The sequence below is a fragment of the Protopterus annectens genome, chromosome 10.part0 (assembly GCF_019279795.1).
Source record: "Protopterus annectens isolate FY-2018-M chromosome 10.part0, PAN1.0, whole genome shotgun sequence".
NCBI lineage: Eukaryota > Metazoa > Chordata > Ceratodontiformes > Protopteridae > Protopterus > Protopterus annectens.
In genome coordinates, this window is record NC_056744.1 from 1,010,008,280 (window position 1) to 1,010,031,532 (window position 23,253).

Below are 23,253 nucleotides of genomic sequence, written 5' to 3' on the forward strand. Positions count from 1 at the left end.
ATACATTCATTGCTTTGATCATAAAAAAAACATTATTAGGTGTATAATCACAGTTGTACAAGTGGCTATAATTGATGGTCACATCTTTATAATTATTAAATAAACACTTATTTTATTATATTGTTTTATTTGTAATGTCCCACAGAGATGTTTGAACTAAAATATAAATTGATATTACAACAAGGAAGTTCTATGGTCATACTAAATAAAAACAACGTCTTTTGGCTTTTCCTGGTTAGGGGTCACCACAGTGGATCTGCAAATTGATTGGCAGTGTTGTTTTTATGCTGTAGAATTGTCAGCCTGGTGCCCAACCTTCACAGAAGGCATACATATACACACCTGCACCCACCTGTATGTCTTTAAAACTCATTCGACTGCAGGGAAGACATGGAGACTCTGTACAGAAGGCTCTCCAGCTGAGAATCAAACCAGAGAACCTCTTACTGTGATATGACAACACTAACCCTTTGCACCAATGTAATGGTCATATTAAGTAAAAAAAAAAACAGAGGAAACAGCTGACGGTACATTATTCAAATATTCCATTTTTTTACTATCTGCCAAAACTGACTTCCCTACAGTTGCTCAAGGTGAAATTGCTCGATCATCAGTAATACATTTAAAAGGAAAAAAAGATGAAAAGCACAATGCTGACTGCTGTTTGCCATAGTAAATACTTGCCAGAGCAGTTTCAAAGTATGCCATGATTTACTTGTTTTGGTATATGTCTTCCTTCTTCAAGTTGGTATGACTGTGGAGTTGGTATGTAGAAGTCCGGGGGCTGCGGGGGTGGAGGTGGACACTTTTAAGTTGATTTGTTCACCATCCTATGTTTCGGGCACTTTTTTTCATCCTTTCAACTTGTCAGCATTTCATAATAGAACTGCAAAAAATACATAAGTCTCAAATACATTATCCTGAGAGTTCTATACTTAATGCAAATTGGAACCTAGGTGAAAAGATTGTTGAACTATTTTCCAGAAATCTGCAACCCAATACAAAATTGTTAATGCCCTACATTATACATTCTACACATTTGTTAAAGAAAGTGCAATACTTAGAAAGGTGCAATGAAAGGTATTATGGCACAAGTAATGTTAAAGCATTACATATATATGTATTATGCATGATTTTGGCATGAACGCTTTAGTATAAATTCAGCTTGATGGTCCTGAAATTACTTATTTTGGAATTTTGTTTAAAACATGATTATTTTTTTTGTCTGATAGAAAATTCTACCTCCTGGAACAAGGTTAGGGATGGAATAGTTTTTGCCCCCATCATATTTATTTATATGAAATTATTGGGGGGCTGCATACATATGCAAAATTAATTCTATAAAAAAGTGTTGGTAGATGAACACTTTATAAATTTGCTGTTTATTTTATAAGAGTGTAATGGAGAATTTCTATCAATTTCTGAATGAAATGAATCACAATGTTGATAGAACTGATTTGTTATTTTGGATTTCTGGAAATTAGTTTTAGAATTTTGACTTAACTTCATACCAACACAAAGAAACATATTCCTGCATGCAGGTAATAAACACCCACCTAAAATTTTACATTAATGCCATATGGTAAGTTTTTTCAAGCTATACAACTGTGTAACACTGACAAACTATTTTTCCTAGAAGCTAAATTTATGAAAGCAAAATTGAAATTTTGAAAATGCTTCTAATGGGGAAGTAAGTGAAAACACTGCAGCTAGGCAAGATAAAAACAGGATTCATTAGATCTGAAAGATATGTTAGTGTGAACATTCATATTTTCTAACTAAATATAATTGCATGTCATCAGACATAGGCAATATCATAGTCAAAGGACAACTACACCCTAGTGCAATGGTTATCCCTCTGCACAAGGGTGAACCATCAACGGACCCCAGAAACTACAGTCCCATAAGTTTGATTGGTCTCATATACAAAGCCATGGAAAGAATTATCTTGGAAATGATTGATAAGCACATAGAAAACCTTCAAACACTGGATCCATCCTAGTTTGATTTCATCAAGGGCAGATCATGCCTACTAAACTTGGTGGACTTCACTGAGAAGATCACCAAGGCAACGGATGAGGCCACAATGGTGCATATTGCCTACCTTGGCCTGGCTAAGGCATATGATATAATACCTCACTTGGACATTCAACAAATGCAGGGATATAGGCATAAATCTCTATGTTGCTCGCTACAGAAGCAGCTGGCTCTCCAATATGACCCAGGAAGTTAGGATAGGGAAGACCACCTTCACAAAGAAGCTGGTCACTAATGGAGTCCCTCAGGGCTCTGTGCTGAGCCTGCTCCTTTCTGGCATCTACTTCTTGGAAGTTAAGGCCAATATGATTGCAAACTAGGAGCAGTCATAGAATTCCCCCAAAGATATTAACATCCTAAAAGAAGGACTAACACAGTAAAATTACTAGTGCCAAATCCATGGCTAAAAACTCAGTACCATGAAATGCCTAATAGATCCCTGTGGGAAGTCATCCAGCCTATGAAATTACTTCATCGGTAACACATCCCTTTGAATAGTATCAGTAGTCAGGAATTTGGGTATGTATGTAGATAGTACACAAACAACCAGAGAACTACCAAATGAAAATAGAAAACAACTCTTAATAATTCACAAATCCACAGAAAAAAGCAAATTTATTCCTCTGACGTCTCGGCTTTAGCATTCAAGGAGTAAAAAACATAATGACACACTTCACTTATATATACAAAATTAATTAGTAGAACAATAAATCAATAAATCAATTAGTAATAATCTAATTTAAATAAATACTCTCAAATTTAAGTCTTCATTAAGACCTTGTGGGTACATAGTATTAAAATTTAAAATATACATAGCTTCCTTATATATCAAAGCTTGTTTAATGTATGAAATATTATGCCAAGAACAATTTATTTTTTCTAAAACTGTGGCTTGAAGTTCTTCATTTTTACTATTATGAAAGTCCCTAAAATGTGCAGCTACAGAACTTGCTTCTCTATTATTAATAATGTCCCTGGAATGTTCCAACAGCCTAACTTTAAATGACCCTTTGGTCTCACCAATATAGAATTTCTTACACGGACATTTAAGGGCATAAATCACCCCTTTGGTGTTACAGCTGAAAACACCAAGAGTATTAAATCTAACATTATTAATATGGGAAAATTTATTAACCACAAAACTACAGGCTTTGCATTTCCCACACTTCAAAGTACCACTAAAAAATAAACTATGTTGTAAGCTAACCACAGGCATCTCAAATCTGCTCTTTACTAAAAAATCTTTTATATTCCTACCTCTTTTGTATGAAAATCGTAAATCAACATCCAGCCATAGAGACACATTATGTAGGGAACTGAAATAATTCCAATAATGATTAACTAACTTAACCATTTCCCCACTAAAACAACCACAAGTTGAAACAAAATATAAAATGTCCTTCAGATTAACTTTACCATTTTGCACATCTGAACACCTAATATAAGCTCTATTAACAACTTTTTTATATCTATAACCACAAAACCTATTATAACTATTTTGTATAACTTCCTTATTATAACCCCTTTGGCTAAAAGTATGCATTAATAAATTCAATTCCTTATTGAAAACAACTTCACTATTACATAGTCTAGAAATCCTGAGAATTTCACTATATGGCAAAGCTTCCAACGTATGTGGAGGATGACAACTAGTGCCATGCACATACTGTGTACCACCATCAAACTTCCTATTAACAGAAGTTACTAGACTCTTACCATCCACAATATTCAAAATAATATCAAGAAAAAGAATAGATGTACCTTTTTTCAACCCATCAAATTCCAAAGAGAACCTGTTTCTATTTAGGTCTAAAATAAAATTATCCACTAAAGTTTCACCACCTTCAACCAAAAAAATTAAATCATCCACAAACCTAAAATATTTAATAACATGATTCTGAAAAAAATATTTTCTATATAAAAATTCTGATTCAAATAAACCCATAGCTAAATTTGCATAAATGGGGGCAAAAGCTGCCCCATGGCTGTACCTCGTTTTTGTCGATACAAACAATTATCAAATTTGAAAAAATTATTTGTCAAAGAAAAATGAATATGCTCTAAAATATACTCTGTAACAGGATAATCCCCTAGGAAAAATCTAACAGCCTCCATACCAAATTGATGACTAATGTTTGTATAGAGGCTTTTAACATTGATAGTGATCCAATACATTTGCTCATTCCATTTAACTTCATTAATTTTTTTCTAGAAAATCAAAAACATCAGTAATATATGAAGGTAAAGTTTTAACCTTAGGTAACAAAAAGTTATGTAAAAAAAGACCCAAATTGTGCAAAAAATAATTACATCCTGAAACAATGGGTCTCCCTGGAGGTGTTGTTAAACTTTTATGTATTTTGGGAAGACAATAAAAGTTAGCCATTTTACAACCTTCTCTACTAAATTTCTTCTTTAAATCCATATGGGAAAAATAGCCTAACCTTTCACCCTTCCCAAGTAACTCATCATATTCCTTTAAAGCATGGTTATATGAAGTATGTCCTACCTTTTCATAAACATTTTCATCATTTAAATGTTCAATACACATTCTAAAATATTGGGAATAATGCATGACAACAAGCTTGTTGCCTTTATCAGATGGCTTAAAAACGATTTCATTCATTTTACTCAATTTTAGTAAAGCCTTCCATTCATTAAAACATAAATTATACTGTATATTAGCTCTATGTTTCATATATTCTTCAAATGCATGTTCAATAGAGAAATTTAATAAATTAACAAAATGCATGACATCATTATTTAAAACTGGAGGAACAAAATTACTATCTTGCTTAATGCAATTAGTGTCAAATTTAAAATACGCATCGTATATGTCTTCAGATACACATGTATGAAAACTATCACATGAGGAATTAAAACTATCTAAAGAAGACACAACATTAGCATTATTATAGAAAAAACTTTTTAAATGAAGCTTCCTACCAAATCTGTAAATATCCCTTTTCATTTCATGCATACACGATACTACAGTTGGAATAAACTTCAGTCCATATTAAGAACAGATAACTCAATGTCCGTGAAAGATTGTCCCGACAAATTAATAACATAATTTGCATTTAGAGGTAAAGAAAAAACATCACCATCTACCTCTTTTATAATCGCCTTGTGGAAATTGTTCTCTTTGTGACGAACCTTGTACATCCCTCTGGCGTTTTCTCCCCTGAAAACCTCCACGGGCATTGTTCGTCTCTCCACGAAAAGTTTGGTGAAATCTCTCAGATTGTTGGGGCTTCGGTAATGTTGGAAAATCTGTATTGATATTGTCTATCTCTTCATAAGAGGTATAACCCCCTTCAGACGCTGAAAATGAAGAATTATGATTACCTTCACTTCCATAGTCGTTTTGAAAACGCACCCGATGACGTGGCTTCTTACGGTTGGCTCTAGACAAAAAAGCCTTATTGTTCTCATAATCACGTAAGTCCCTCAGTAATTTACCTTTTTTTATTTCAAGCAACAAAGTCTCATAATCTTTTAATTTCTCATTCATACACTAGACAGATTTTCACACAGTCTCTTCTTTTCTTCTACACATTCCACGCTGTTAATTCTATCTCATCAAAAAAAAAATACCCATCCGAGGAACACATTTTTATATGGGATGCAAACCCGTTTATTTAAAGCAATATCATCTGTATCTTTATGCAAATCAAAAGGGGTAGTTGGATCTTTGTACACTCTTAACCCCCTAGGTGTTATTTCCAAATCAACATACTTTTGTAAGCCACAGATGTTGAAATACGTAGCCGTTTCTTTCCACATATTCTTTTCTAACTCATTAAACAGAGACTTACTTTCGTTGCTGATAGAAGAAGGTAATTTGCATCCCACACTATTAAAGGGATTAGGGAAACGTTTCTTCCTATCGTCCTCCCATTTATCCCAAACATTGGAAATGTTACCAGTCACATTTCTTTGTACAGAAATTCTTTCAGTACGATCCGAAGTAGTAGCTAGAAAATTGTCCAACGACATTTGTGTACCATCCACAGTCTCTCTGAAAATACGAGGCAAATGGAGTTGTGGATCACTCGCCATGAATATACGAACAACCAGAGAACTACCAAATGAAAATAGAAAACAACTCTCAAAAATCCACAAATCCACAGAAAAAAGCAAATTTATTCCTCTGACGTCTTGGCTTTAGCCTTCAAGGAGTAAAAAACATAATAACACACTTCATTTATATATACAAAATTAATTAGAAGAACAATAAATCAATAAATCAATTAGTAATAATCTAATTTAAATATGCATATCAGCAACTAGACCTATCTCTGTAATCTTGTTTCCTACAAACTGCTGATAGCCAATTTAAGTCTTCATTAAGACCTTGTGGGTACATAGTATTAAATTTTAAAATATACATAGCTTCCTTATATATCAAAGCTTATTTAATGTATGAAATATTATGCCAAGAACAATTTATTTTTTCTAAAACTGTGGCTTGAAGTTCTTCATTTTTACTATTATGAAAGTCCCTAAAATGTGCAGCTACACAACTTGCTTCTCTATTATTAATAATGTCCCTGGCATGTTCCAACAGCCTAACTTTAAATGACCGTTTGGTCTCACCAATATAGAATTTCTTACACGGACATTTAAGGGCATAAATCACCCCTTCAGTGTTACAGCTGAAAACACCAAGAGTATTAAATCTAACATTATTAATATGGGAAAATTTATTAACCACAAAACTACAGGCTTTGCATTTCTCACACTTCAAAGTACCACTAAAAAATAAACTATGTTGTAAGCTAACCACAGGCATCTCAAATCTGCTCTTTACTAAAAAATCTTTTATATTCCTACCTCTTTTGTATGAAAATCATAAATCAACATCCAGCCATAGAGACACATTATGTAGGGAACTGAAATAATTCCAATAATGATTAACTAACTTAACCATTTCCCCACTAAAACAACCATAAGTTGAAACAAAATATAAAATGTCCCTCAGATTAACTTTACCATTTTGCACATCTGAACACCTAATATAAGCTCTATTAACAACTTTCAGTTCCCTACATAATGTGTCTCTATGGCTGGATGTTGATTTATGATTTTCATACAAAAGAGGTAGGAATATAAAAGATTTTTTAGTAAAGAGCAGATTTGAGATGCCTGTGGTTAGCTTACAACATAGTTTATTTTTTAGTGGTACTTTGAAGTGTGGGAAATGCAAAGCCTGTAGTTTTGTGGTTAATAAATTTTCCCATATTAATAATGTTAGCTTTAATACTCTTGGTGTTTTCAGCTGTAACACCGAAGGGGTGATTTATGCCCTTAAATGTCCATGTAAGAAATTCTATATTGGTGAGACCAAACGGTCATTTAAAGTTAGGCTGTTGGAACATGCCAGGGACATTATTAATAATAGAGAAGCAAGTTCTGTAGCTGCACATTTTAGGGACTTTCATAATAGTAAAAATGAAGAACTTCAAGCCACAGTTTTAGAAAAAATAAATTGTTCTTGGCATAATATTTTATACATTAAACAAGCTTTGAAATATAAGGAAGCTATGTATATTTTAAAATTTAATACTATGTACCCACAAGGTCTTAATGAAGACTTAAATTGGAGAGTATTTATTTAAATTAGATTATTACTAATTGATTTATTGATTTATTGTTCTACTAATTAATTTTGTATATATAAATGAAGTGTGCCATTATGTTTTTTACTCCTTGAAGGCTAAAGCCAAGACGTCAGAGGAATAAATTTGCTTTTTTCAGTGGATTTGTGGATTTTTGAGAGTTGTTTTCTATGTATGTAGATAGTAACCTGGCTTTTGACCAGCATGTGTCTAAGTTAGTAAGGAAATAATTTTGTGTTGCTCTACTTATAAGCAAGAGCATGGCATCTAGGCCCATGAAAGCCATTGTTCCACTTCCACTGTATTTAGTTCCCTTTGGTAAGTACCTGACCAGGCATATGCAACAAAGAACATTCAAAGAGGTTTCTCTCAAAAAGAATACAAGTCACAAATAGTATGTTTTATGCATATCAGCAACTAGACCTATCTCTGTAATCTTGTTTCCTACAAACTGCTGATAGGCAATCTGTGCCTGGCATACAAGACTTCTTTGGATCCCACTCTAATGGACCTTTTGCATATCCACAAAACAAATAGCATCAGAATTACTTGATCTCGGGATAAACATTGCTTATGTCATAAATGGGACACATTAGAGGGACAGGTATGTGTCTCAGCGAATTTCATCCATTGTGAAGCAGAGCTCTTCTCTAACCCTATTCAATAGAAACATGGATTAGTTGATGGGAAATCCGAAATACACCCTGGGTCTAGAGTATATGTCTGTAATGAGTGGAGGCAGCCTATAAACCTTGACCTAGATTATGTATACTCCTTAAAATAACCTTTGAGGCACATAAACTTGTGGGTTACAAATGGGATGCTTGGATAGGCTTATAAAAGCCCCAATGGGGTTGTTAGCCTAGTAAACTTGTAAAGATTAACTTGCCTAAACCTCAAAGACCTCCAAAACACAACACATGCACAAAGCACACTCAGCATTTTAAGCCTACTTCCTCTATTGCATAAGGAGTCCCAAAGTCACATGCTAAGCCCATAAGGCAGGCATCAACCCGACCAAACATTCTTGCTATAGGTAACTCCATTATAAGATATACAGATGTACCTCTTACTAGGATGAGCAAAGAAAACTTGGTGGTTAGTTGCCTACCTTGTGCCAGCATCTGTCAGATCATGCATGCACTCAAGTCCTTGAATAAGAAGCACAGTATGACTCTGCCATAGTTCATGCTGGTATCGGTGACTTTAGGTGTACCTTCCTGGATTATATGAAGAGCGACATGATGGAGCTCTCAGCCTATGTGTCCAAGGTAGGTATGCACCTAGCATTCAGCAGCGTTCTATCTTCTCCAAGGATAATGCCACAATATGAGGAAAAATAGCTGACATAAATAAATGGCTTATTTTTTGGTGTCAATAAAAATAGGCCCAATATTTGTCAGCCTGGGAAGATATGATCAGCAGACCATGCTGCTTCACCAGGGATGGTCTGCATCTGTCCCCTCTAGGGTTTCTATTATTGGTAACAACATTATCCACCCCCCATAGTGCCTTTATTAGGCAATGCCAGCCTGATAAACCTACTGGCATAACAAAACAAGCAAAGGAAAATATGAAGGTGTTACTGATCAATGCTAGGATCCTGATCAGGAAACTCCCAACAAATCCTTCTCACCTTGGAAGACATTGTCATCTGTGTAGTGACTGAGACATGGTTTAAAATAGTGGGACTGCACTCCAGCTGTGTAGGCCTATAATGCCTTCCACACATTTAGACCAGCTATTGTGCATGGGGCAAAGAGGTGGAGGTGTCTTATCTACATGCAAAAGAGACTCGTATCAAAGCTGGTAAAGCAGCTTGATGTACTAGAGCATCTTCATGCCCAAATAGCCATCAGAAATTCTGTACCATATATTAGCTAGCTATGAAACTCCCTGTATGATAAAAGAAGCCATAATGCCTATCTACAGGACCTAAAATCATTCAGTATTAAACCCAGTACCATTTCTTAGGTGATCTAAACTATCCAACTATAGACTAGGAAATTTACACCACCGCTAGTGCACAAGCACAGAGATTCTTGCATTTTGTTAATACAAATGCCCTGGAACAATTATTCAGAATACCCACTAGGGGGAATAACATCATAGATCTTGTCCTTACAAATGTAGGAGTTTCTTACACCAACCTTTGCATATCTTCATCACTTGTTATGTCTGAGAAGAAACAGCCTCCTTCGAAATAAAACCGAAACCAGAGATTTCTTCCACCCAAGGTACTTTTAGAAATTTCTGTAACACAAACTACCTGCTCCTAGGTAATACATTGGCAAGTTTCAAACCCCCACCAAACCCAGTAAACTCTGTTAAATATTCAGAAATGTACAGCACCACACTATACCAGCATGTAAACAGCTGCAGAGATGCAGCTGTACCCCACAGAAACAAATGCAGGGCAAACCCCAGAAACAAACTCACATGGTGGAACCATAATATCAACAAACTTTATAATAAAAGAAAAATAATTTTGACCAAAAGTAAAAACAGTAATTCCCAGGATGTTACAGCACTTGTAATTGAAATAAGCAAACAATTCAGGAGCTTAATAAAATCTACCAAAGCCAAGTTTGATGCTAAAATGCAATTCAGTTCAACTTTATTTTCATATGTACTAGAGACAGCATCACAAAGTACAATGAAATTCTTATTCTGAAAATCCTCCAGCAATATATAAAAAAAAAAAAATAGCAACTAACAAGGAGAAGTAAGCTAAAAACAACAAGAGTGCATTTGTGCAAACAAGCTTGTTCCCTCCAAATGTTAACCAACCTACAATATTGGAGGAACTGGTAGTATGTGAGTTTTATTTAACAGTCTAATAGCTCGAGGTATAAAACTGTCTTTCAGTCTGGTTATTCTGGCCACCATGCTCTTATAATGCTTCCATGACATTAGAAGGATAAACAGTTTGTGTTGTAGGTGCGTAGTGTCTATGATAATGGTTTCAGCCCTCCTAAAATCTCTTTTGGTGTAGATGTCCTCCAGTGCAGGGGGTGTTACTCCAATGATGTTTTGTGCAGTTCTTATTACTCCCTGCAGCACCTTGCAATCCCGTATTGTACTGTTCCTGAACCAAACTGTAACAGATTGGGAGAGAAGGCTCTCAACTGTACAGCTGTAGAAGTTGCTGAGAATGGTATTGGGCATGACAAACTTCCTCAGCCTTCTCAGAAAATACAGTTGCTGCCAGCTTTTCCCTACTAGGTCTGTGATGTTATGAGTCCAGGTATGGTCCTCAGAGAGGTTAATACCAAGGAATTTGAATGTAGCCACTCTTTCCACTTCAGACTCACCAATATATATAGCGGTAAGTGCTGCCTTCTATTCCTCCATGTATCAATGATCATCTCTTTCATTTTGCTGCTGTTAAGAGAGATTACTGTTCTGATACCACTTCCCAAGATTCTCTGCTTCCCTCCTATATGCTGACTCATCAACCCCGGAGATTAGAACAAAGACTATTGTATCATCTGCAAATTTGACAATAATGTTGTCATGTTGAGAAGCAACACAATCATAAGTGAAGAAGGTGTACAGAATTGGACTCAGCACACAGCCTTGTGGAGTTCTGGTATTTATTATTATTGTTTTAGAGATGTGATTCCTCAGTCTGACTGACTGTTGTCTGCTTGTTAAAGAATCCAAGACCCAACTCCAAAGAGTCAGTGGCACATCCAGTATGGACAGCTTGCTAATGAGCTTCATTGGTATCACTGTATTGAAGGCCAAACTGTAATCAATAAACAGCAATCAAGCATAACAGTCCTTATTTTCCATATGAATAAGAACTGTATACAATGTTGTACTAACCGGATCCTCCGTTGACCTATTTGGTCTGTAAACTGCAGGGGATCCATTGTATCAGGTATAACTGACTGAATATGACTCATAATGATTCTCTCAAGTCATTTCATCACTATGGGAGTCAATGCAACCAGCCAGTAGTTATTCAGGCAGTTGGCTTTGCCCTTTTTTGGCAGTGGAATAATAGTGGTTGCCTTACAACAAGTGGGAATTGTAGCTCTTGCAAGGGAGAGATTGAATATATCAGCCAGAAAATCAACAAGCATTGAAGCACAGATTTTGAGTGTCCGTCTAGCAATATTATCTGGACTGGCTGCCTTCTGGGGGTTTATCCTCCTCCTCAAGGACTTTGCCACACTTGCTGGTGATATTGTGAAGGGTGGTAGTACCTCCTCTCTCCCCCTGTCACTTACGGTGGTACCCTTTGACTCAGTGTTTTGGACCTCAACCCAGGCATAAAATTCATTGAAACCATCCAGTGAGAACTGGCTGTCAGTAGTCATCCCTCTGCCTTTGTCTCTATAGCCTATGATGTTTTCCAGGCCTTGCCACATAAGCCTTGTATCAGCAGTCAAATAATAGCCTTCCATCTTACAGTTGTAATTCTCCTTTGCTGCTCTGATAGCTCTGCATAATTCATATCTGGATTTTTTATACACACTGATATTGCCTGATGCATATGCCCTGGAGTGGGCATGAAGCGCAGAGCGAACCTCTGAGTTAACCCATGGTTTATTATTTGGATATATCCAGATGCCTTTATGGGGCACAATGAGGTCAGTGCATGTGCTTATGCACCTTGAAACTACTGAACTGTATTCCTCTGGGTCAACAATACCATTCTCATTCATAGCAGCTGTCTTAAAAACATCCCACTGAGTACACCGAAAACAATCCTGAAGGTCCTGTTCAGATTCCACTGTCCACATCTTAAACAGTTAACACACACTTAAATAGCTACCCAAGCCAAAGACAATAACAAGGCATTTTTTAGTTATGTTCATAATCTCAAAAGAACAATGCAGCAATGTGCTGAGCCGATTGTGAAAGATGTCACGTACACTGGGGCTAAAGATGTAGCAACCCTACTGGCAGATAAATTTAGCTCTAACTTTATCCATCTCTCTGTACCATCTGTCCCTCAAGATATACCTGCAACTGCCTCACCTCCTGCTATCACACAAGACAAAGTCCTAAAAGGACTATCAAAAGCTAAAAATACTGCATCGATGGGTCCTGACAGTATCCCAATATGCATTTAAATAGCACAAAGCACAATTTAGCCACACCCGCTAACATCACTGTTCAGTCTTGGCCCCCCTGCAGGTTTTGTACCAAGCAAATAGAGAAGAGCTACAGCCATTCCCCTGCATAAGGGAGGACCTTCCACAGACCAGGGCAATTATAGACCCATAAATCTAACCATTCTCATATGCAAAGCCATGGAAAATCATATAATGGAATTAATCAATCAGGACGTAGGAAACCTCCAAACCCTGGACCCATCTCAGTTTGGATGCGTCAAGGGCAGGTCATGCTTACCCAACCAGGTGGGTTTTTTGAAAAGGTCACCAAAGCAAAGGATGAAGGCAAAATGGTACTCACCACATACCTTGACCTGGCCAAAGCTTTTGACACAATTCCTCACTCAAGCATAGAAAAGCTAAATAACCTGGGAATAAACCCGTATGTCACCTACTATATTACCAGATGGCTCACAGATGGGATGCATACAATCAAAATAGCGGAAGTTATCTCCACAAACCATCCAGTCACCAGGATTCTGTGCTGTGACATTTTCTGTTTGGCATCTACTTTTCTGAAGTAAAGGCCAATACCACAGTGCTCTGGCTGACTAAGTTTACAGATGACTGCAATTTAGGAGCAGTCATTTAATATCCAAATAACTCAGCCATCCTACAGGAAGGTTTGTCTCAAATAAATAAATAACTGGTGCCAAAATCATGGACTGAAACTAAATGCTAAAAAATGCATTATTGTATCCTTTGGGAAGTCATCTACCCCAGGGAACTGCCACATTGACAATACGCTCCTAAGAGTTCACCCAGTTGTTTGGGATTTGGGAACTTACGTGAACAGTGATCTAACATTTGACCAACATTGCCTATTGTTGTAAGAAAGTCCTTCTATATTGCACAGCTTATAAACAAAGGGATTGTGTTTAGATTTAGGGACATCATTTTCTCCCTTTACTCAGCCCTCACTAGGCTAGTCTTTGACTATAACGCCCCCTTTGAAAGTTATCTGTCCAGATACAGACAATAACTGGAATGACATCTAGGGATGTCATTGTCCTCCTTTATTCAGCCCTCATTAGGCCAGTCATTGAATATAATGTCCCCTTTGTCGTGTATCTGTCCAGATACATGCAACAAGTGTAACATCCACAGAGATACCTTACTAAATGAATATAAGGCCTAAACAACATGGACTGAGTGAAAGCCCTGTCACTATAGTCGGCATCCTACAGCCTGCTAAGAGGTGACCTGTGTCTGGCATAGAAGGCATCCTCTGATCCATTACGGATGGATTTACTGCACATCAGTAAGTCAAATGGCATCAGAAATACTCACTGTAGGGATCTAAACCTCTTCTGCAACATCAACAGGAGAGTTTAGAAGGACAGGTATATCTCGCAGAGGATAATGCTGTTTGTGAAATAGACTCCCCATCCACATAAAACAAAGTTCATCCCTGTCCATATTCAAGCTGAACTTAGGGAAACCTAAAATTTACCCCAGGATTGCCCCTATAGTACCAATTAACAAAGGCAGCTCCTGTTTTATCCCATTAATGGGTCCCCTCAAATTACCTATGGTATGATCCCAGTTACTCTCATTAGGGGCAATACATAATTATTGACTATGGGATGGGTAAGGCAAATCTGTAACCAAATGGAGAGGTTATTTTGGGCAAAAAAAGGGAAACTGGCTAGGCTTAAAATGGCCTGCAAGGACATCCAGCCTAGCACTTACCTATGAATCCATAAACACCTATGAACCTAAATGCAACATTTCCTACCTATGAACCTAAATGCAACATTTCATTTCTTCATTGTGTATTTCCTTCCTTAGAGAATGATCCCCATGCTTTAACATAGTAAAAACGTATGAGTTAGTATTTCTGCCCTAGTCTGATTTCTCGGTGCACACCATACTGGTGCTGAATGAAATCTTGTGATACTTTCATTAGCAAGTCATTATCTGCCTGGCTATCGCATCACATTGCCTATCACTTCTAAAAACATTTTGCTAAGGAAAACAAACACAGCAAGATACACATAGCTCTGTTTTTGCTGTTTTACACCCACTAAAGTCAGAAAGCTATTTAGGTTCAAAATTCACATCTCTTTGATTCCATGCTATTGTAAAATGCTGTATTCTTTCTCTTTTCTGCAGCCATAAACATGTTAAACCTTTTACAGTCTGAAGATGAATAAATCTGATAAATGTTGAGAGCAACATCTTTAATTATCTGAGCTTTACAAACCATGAAATATAACACTCTGTTTGACTCGGGGAAAGAAGATAATGTGAATCTCACAAATATCACTTTTTAAAAAGGCTAAGTTATCTCAGTTATTTCTTTATCCTTTTCCAAGAACTTTTCATAGAAGGAGTCATACCTCTCAGCCGCCAGATAACAAAATCAGAGACACAGGACCCTAAAATCAGGGGCAGTCAGGGTCACCTAATTAACATAAATATACATATTCAAATAAACACATTAATGGACACACCCACATGTTCAATTACACAAAGACAGTGTATTATTTTAGACCATTTTTTATTATTAAAAAGTCGTATACATACACAGACATGCTTAATATATAAGATTATTCATATTTTCACAGAACTCTATAAATTTAAAGTAATAAACATCTCACCATTCACGCCCATGAATTTCAGTTTTATAAAGTTAGGTGCTTAAACATTTGAAAAGCACAAATGCATACTTAAAAAACAATTAAGACAATTTACATTCAGTTTATTGCTACATAGATTATTTGCTACAGTTCTACACATGTATTTGTATTTATATCTGACTTGTTAATTGTATGTGGAGCTTTTCTCCCTGGGCCTCCACTGAAAATGGGCTCACCTAGGCCCAGTGGACCTTCCCAGTAAACAAATGCAATTATCAATAAATAAATAAATGCCATTTCCTCATGGTCATATGTCAAACTAAAAGTTATTCAACTTCATCATCTTGGCAGGCAGAGTCAGTTTCTGCAGCTGATGCTGTTGTTTGTTCTTTGTTATAAGCAGCCATTTACCTTTCTTGCTGTTTCCAGCATGTCCTTCAGATGTTTCATGCAGTAGCAATCATTATCCACATTCATCTTTATTGCTAATAAAGAGTTTAGTGTTTTTGGGCCAAGTGACTGAGCTAAGTTTTTACTTTGTGAACCAAGCTAAATGGCCATTTTGCTTCACTGTTTTGAGTGTGGCAAGCAGAGCGCAGTTTGTTTTAGTTTTTGAAATGTTGGGTGGTCTTGTACTGCAGGGCTACCAAGCAACATGGGCCAATACTTCAGGAAATTAGATGCGTCTAAGCCATATAGCCACTCAGTCATCTGATACACAGAAAATTTGTCAATCAGTTTGCAGCGCTCCACTTGTGATCTGCAGAAACTGAGACAAGTGCCAATATCTGCAACAGTAGTGGAAGAAAGCTGCAGTTTCATAGCTAGATCTAATAAGTTGACCATGTTCTGTAGCAGAGGATCTCTTGCAAGGAAATGTTTTATTTTTTCAGTTTGAGTAGGACTGCAAAGTAAAACTGCTTGACTGTCTTAAAGTTTCTGCTCTACTATTGTACATTTGATATCATCCTTATTGTCATCCAAATATGTTTCAGCATCAGACCTATACCGATTTCACTGTCTTGCAGGGTGTTGTCTTGTACTTTAAGAAATGAATAAATAGCACTTACATTGCCCAGAAACTGCCTAATAATTGGTGGTTTGATTACCCTACTAGCATATACCTGTAGCAACTTTTGGCTGTCATTATGCAAGGTGAGCAATTTGCTTTCTCTGCCTTGCATTTGTACATTGAAGTTCTGCAGTGGTTCAATGGCATACTGCAGGAACAGGAATGCTAACTTAATGTCATGGCTCTGCAGTCTCTCAGCTGTTAGACCCACTTTAACAGATCATGGTTCATAGGACATGAAGCAGGATCTCAGGGTGGGCCACAAGGCAAGCATTCTTTTGATGACTTTTAACAAATGTAGCCACCTAGTGGGGGCATACCTGATAATTTTGAGAGGTTCAATATCCATGAACAGTGCACATTCTTTAAGCTTCTACTGATGCTGTGCACTGTTGGAAAAGTGACAATAAATGTCAGATATCAATTCCTCCCCAGGTACAACCATTGTCTTTACACCAGATTTAATACATAAGTCTGCACTGTGGCATAAGTAGCCCATGTTGAAAATATGGAGATTAAGCTCTTTTAGTTTGGATATCACAGAATTCTGTTTACCAATCATGGATGCATCACTGTCCAAAGAATAAGCTACCATTTTCTCACAGGAATGTCAGACTTGCTCAGAGTCTCTTACACAGTCATAAATGTCTTCACCAGTTCCACTGACAAAAGATGGCATTTCCAGGAATCTAACATTTTTACCACACTGGCATGATAAAAAAAAAAACAATTACAGTTACAGTTACAAGCAGTTTGTCACCCCTGCTGATACTTTGGCCCCATTACATCCCTAAAAATGCAAACAGCCTTTGTTGGTCCACAGGTCATTTTTTGTATCACCTTTGGACTCATGCAGTACCTGTTCATGTACTTCAAGAAATAGTCCCCAGTCATAAAAGACAGGTTATGTTCAGCAAGGAGACTCATAAAGGCCACTTCAGCCTCCAGTACTTTTGAGTTGGTTTGCCAAGTGGGAAACATTTTTGTCACTGTCATCGACTCCTCCCAGTCGATTGTTTGGTGCTCATCTTGTGCTTTTTGATATCTATGTGTTGCTGTAGATCACCCCTTCCTCCACATCTGATATTAATATTGGTAGCACACACCTTACAAAAAGCATATCAGGGACCATGCCCGCTGTCCATTACCCAGTCAAAGCTTACCTTTCAGCTGCTTTGGAATGTAGTCATTTGCTTCTTCATCTCAGAGGCAACTTCTTTAAGGAAAAGAAAGTGCAATTAGAAAAGCTTCAAGGTGACAAGTATACAGTGAAGAATACTTAAAGTAAAATGAAGCTTCTATGATGCCAAACATTAATCAGAAAGTCTTACTCTTTAGAGTTGTTGCACTATAATAGTGCAATAAAGCTTGCATTGCACCCCTTTCCATTGCGGCTTGTACCATGCTGTTGTGTGAGTCTGCCATTACTTTGCTTCTGAAGAAAATAACTGTAAATATAATCAAAAGCTAATAACATTAAAAGTATCTTCCATGAAAAGAAAGGGAAAAATGTCTCGGATATAGGTGACATTCTTAATGCCTATAGAAATCACTATATGGAACATTTCCAAAAAGAAAATATACATATCCATCAATTAAATCTAGATGAAAAATGTTCTAATATAAAAACCCCCCAGAAAATTTAAAATGAGATCTGCAAGCACCCATATCCTACAAAGAAATTACAGATATAATAAAATAGGGTAGAAATAATAAAGCTCCAGGTATAGATGGCATAATTATGGAAATATATAACATTTTTCCTTCAAAGATACTATCCCTCGTCCATAAAACTCTAGTAGAAATTCAGTCACAAGCTTTAATACCACCCTCCTGGAGATATTCCTTAATCACACCAATCCTAAAAGAAAACAAATCCCCAAACCTCTGTACCTCATATAGATCTATATCATTATTAAATAATGACTATAAGATATTCATGACAATATTAACTAACAGAATGAAAATACCACTATCCAAAACAATAAATAATGATCAAACTGGATTTATATATCATAGACATGCACACATGACAATATTAAAAAGATAATTTCTCTTATAGATTATGTTAATAAAAAAATAAACACTCATAATTGGCTTAGATATAGAGAAACCCTTTGATTCCCTAAATTGAGACTATTTATTCAAAATCCTAATGCTATTTGAATTTCCTGCATCCTTTGTTCATCTCCTAAAGAATATATATACAAATAATTTAGCGTATGTCAAGTTAGGTCCGTTTACCTCTAAATCTATACATATAACAAAAGGCATTAAACAAGGATGTCCCATGTCACCGATTCTACTTGCTCTGGCTATTGAAATATTGGCAGATTCAATTCATAACAAAATAAAAATCAAAGGAATAGATGTTTATGAACAATACAATTCTAAAGTAATGCTATTTGCTGATGACATATTACTAACATTATCTAATACGAAAGAGACATTAGAAGAATTAGATATATTAATTGATAAATTTCACATGACTTCAGGACTCCATTTCAATAAATCAAAATAAAAAAAAAAGAACTGCAGACTAAGGGGGATCACATCATAGGGAAACAAGAATCTACCTTAAAATATCTAGGAATTTAGTTATGCAAGGATAGTAATGAATTATTCTCAAAAATCTACAATAATATCATCAATACAATTAAAATCTCTGTGGAAAAATGGAACAAAATAATATTAACATTTGAAGATACACTACAATTAATAAAAATGGTTTTACTGCCCAAGATCCTATATATAGCTTTGGAAATACAACTGTTACCACAAAGGAATATACTTAAAGAAATAAATTCATGCCTAATAAAATATTTATGGTTTCCCAAAGGAAACAGAATAGCTTTAATACATCATATCAGCCCATGGAAACAGGGAGGATCAAACTTTCCTGATATAGAAACATATATAAAAGCATCAATATCTAAAACAATCTCAGACTGGATAAATCCAAATTACTCTGCAAATTGGAAAGAATTACTAACTGTAATATCAATAAATGGATTTGATTTACAAAAAAAATTTCAAATAACAGATAAAAACAATTTGCTATGGCACATATTATGTATTAGTATGCAATATAACATAACTAAACCCACTAAAACTTGTATGATTAATTATTACATTGACTCATTTAGGAAAAATTATTAATGCAAATATAGATTTAAAAATCTTTTTTGATTTTTTAACACCATTTATAATCACAAAGAACTTTCCACATAAAATATATAGAGAAATTATTAATTCCTGGGAACAGAAAGGATTTGTTTATTGGCTCAAATGTATCAAAGAACTAAAAGTTTTAGATATGCAAACAATAAAAACAACATACAAAATTCCACAACAGGACTGGCTAGCTTTACAGAGTATTCTGTCATATTTGCAAGATTTAAGTAGAATAATTAACAATTCTTCATTTAAAGAAATGCCTAAATTTATGAAATACAGATATGAAATAATATATAATGACTTTGACATGGGAAACAGTATTTCAAAATTTTACAAAATATTGATAAACTATAAAACAACACCCAAAACCTTATATTGGAAATATATAACAAAAGGACACTCAATACAGTTAACTGAAGATATCAAAACAAATATTTTATTATCAATAAAATATACATCCTTTATACAATACTGGAAAGTTTTTAATTGGAAATGCTTGCACAGAGCATTCTTAACCTCAGACAGAATCAGTAAAATTAGTTCTTCCATAAAAGGAATATGTTGGAGATGTGAGCAAGTACACAATGCAGAATGGAACCACATTTTCTTTGATTGTGTTAAAATGAAGCCATTTTGTAATGGTACTAATAACTTTCTACAAGCTTTATTTAATGAATCATTTTATTTAACTAAAGCTCTTGTATTATTAAATGTGAACGAAGGTCTTATTTTGAATAGGTCAAACATGGACTATACTTGCAATTTCAAGGAAATGTATAACAAGAAGATGGAATACAAACACAATACCAACTTTGGAAGACTTCTACAGCCTACTGAAGACCACAGCATTATTGGAAATTAAAATTAAAGAACTAAGAATTTATCCAAAGCCATTTATCAGCAACCCTTGGAGAAAAGTCTTATCATTGATTGATACTATACAATAATTGATCAGACACTCTGATAATGGATTGGACATACTTATAAAGTAACTGTATACATTAAGATCTGTTATAGTGTCAGGCTAATGTAAATAGTGTACCTAGTTATTTAAGATATTATGTATAAATACTATGGAATTCATTCAAATGTATCTGAAAAATAAAAAAGGTTTTTGAGAAAAAAAAAAAAAGAAAATAACTGTAATGGTTCAGACAAAGGCTGAGAAACCAAGCCAAAAACCTCTGTAAATGTATGCAACTTGGTAAGCCAATTTAATACCTATCAACATAGACAGGCATAAAAATCTAAATGAGCATTATTGCAAATGATTCATAATGCATACAAGAAAAAGCTCATTATTTCAAATGATTCATATCGTATCCAACAGGAAGCTCATTATTGCATAAGACGGATATATTATGCCAAAGAATTCCAGATCAGTTATTACTTAGCCAACTTGAACCTCACAAGGTTTATTTTACAGAAATATTTTTAAACAGATATGAAGTATAACAATCAGTGACAAGTATGAACATGATTGATTAGGGCATACCAAGATAGTTAGAAAATCTGACTATGCTGTGGAATTCACCACGCTTGGTGTGCATTACACCCTCATACCTTAACTTACCATATTCAGACAACTGGGGACAAAGGCAAACATTTTTGAGGGACAACAGGCCAAAATCATAGAGGGGGGGTCACATTTCAGTATTGTCTTACACTTTGCTAGAACATGTTTTGTAGTAGCATACATTTTCTGAAGGATATACTAGTTCAAATACTTATTCTTGTGCACTAATATAAGGTACAAGTTGTTCGATCACTTACACAAATACTTACGTGGGCATTGCCTGGGCATATAATAACACTAAAACCTACATACATATACCCATAGTACACATACTCTTAAGACTTGTATATGCATATATTCATAATGCACATACTAAAAAAGTAAAAGTAAACAAATGGCATTTATTGTTCCTACATGCCCACATCACTGTATCTACCACCTGTAATGCCCAAGTAAAATGCTGCACAGTGGGGACTCCCAGTTGATACACTCCAAATACTCAAACATTTTTCAGAAAAAAAGCAATCATAGCTAATATTTCAGAGGCAGAACAAATGAAATAATTCAAGTTTATAGATGGATAGTCTCAAACTAAGGAATACATTTCCACCACAGAAAACAAGTTTAAACATTGTTACTGACAGAAAAAGAAAGAAAAGAATCCACATTGTTCAAAATGAAAGTAAAGATTGTCACAGATATTTCCCTATTAAATGTATATAACTCAGCAAGCATTGCAGACAATGAAGCTGATGTTGTCAATCTTCACTCAATCTTTGACAGTGGATTCGGTTCCGAACCTCGGAATTGAGATGGACGTTTACTTCAGCTCGTGCTCGCCAAACTCTGGAGCCAGGCTATACCTATAACACTCCTCACAGAGATTACTCCAGATCTCGTTTGCCACTTTGCAGACCAGATGCATTCGTTCACTCTCTCAAGCCTTGGCTTAGTTTGTGAGTAATTTCTAATATTTTTAACTCTTTATTTCTAACGTTTCCTTTTTATAACTTCTTGCATTTCTACCCTCTCCTCCATCTTCCTATTGTAGCTGATTTCTGTCTGTCTCCCCTCTACCGTTGGTAGACTGTCAAGTACCATTGTTGGTACTCCCTTTTACTTTTGTTTATTACATTTAAAGGTAGTCTATAATACCATCACTGGTATTTTTCTTTTTTCTACTTTCTATTTAAAAAAAAAAAATCTTGCTTTATCTAAATTTGCTTCTTGTGTGACTGCTTGAACTTGTTATGGCTGAACAATAGGAGAAACTTTATTTTTCTAAACCCTCTAAGGGCACCTCCAGATTTAAAAGGTGTAAGAAATGTGAGGGCAACATGCCCAATTCAGATGGGCATACCCTGTGTGTGTGTATTGCCTTGGCAAAATATATTTGCAAGAGAAATGCGATTTGTCACAGGTTTTCTACCTGCACTTCAACAGAAATAAAAAACAAATGAATATTAAAAGGACTACTTAAAACTGGATTTGAAGAGGCCAATTTGAGTCCAGAGAGAAACCTGATACTTCTTCATCTTCCTCTTCTTCTCCTGCTCAAAGAAAAGGCCTTCCTTGGTTCCAAAGTCCTTGGAACAATCAAGGAAAATACCTAGACCTTCCTTGGTACCGAAGAGTTCATCTGCACCAGAGGATATTGTCTGCACTGACTACTGCTACTACCACTTCACTGGCTTCGGAGCTGACAGCTTCTTGTTACCTACTGATATATTGGTACTAAAGAAATTGGGGCTGCCTCCGCTCCCAAGAATGTACTACTCCCCATCTGTGGCCCCATTTAAAGACACTCCTTTTTGTGGAAGTGAGACCTCCGAAATTTCCTTCCACTGCATCTGTTCATTCTACTAAGAGTTTCTCAGAAACAGGCATTATGAGACTGATGGATCAGCTATTGGTGGTGAGGGGATTGCCCTCAGTTCCGAGCCACACCGGTGTCGGAACCATTCATCCTATGACACCCCAATATCCTCCTCCTTCAACTCTTGTTGAGCCTTTGGAGCCCTTGATCCTGACTGTCTTGGTTCTAGTAGCATCTTCATCTCTGGTTCCGAGGACTGCTCTGAGCTTTCAGCTCCAGAGACCTCCGGGGGTCAAGGCTATC

The 23,253-nt window shown here is 35.8% G+C and overlaps 1 protein-coding gene and 1 long non-coding RNA gene across 2 annotated transcripts in view; one reads left to right on the forward strand and one right to left on the reverse strand.

Annotated features, from left to right (window-relative positions):
* SPATA1 (spermatogenesis associated 1) overlaps nucleotides 1–23,253 on the forward strand; it is a 671,358-nt gene that overhangs the window by 479,091 nt on the left and 169,014 nt on the right. The window lies entirely within an intron of this gene.
* On the reverse strand, nucleotides 531–17,943 carry LOC122813451. The gene is made up of 3 exons (XR_006366690.1): nucleotides 17,773–17,943; nucleotides 17,605–17,657; nucleotides 531–886 (listed from the first exon to the last, which is right to left on the reverse strand). It is a non-coding gene; the product is annotated as an uncharacterized LOC122813451 (long non-coding RNA).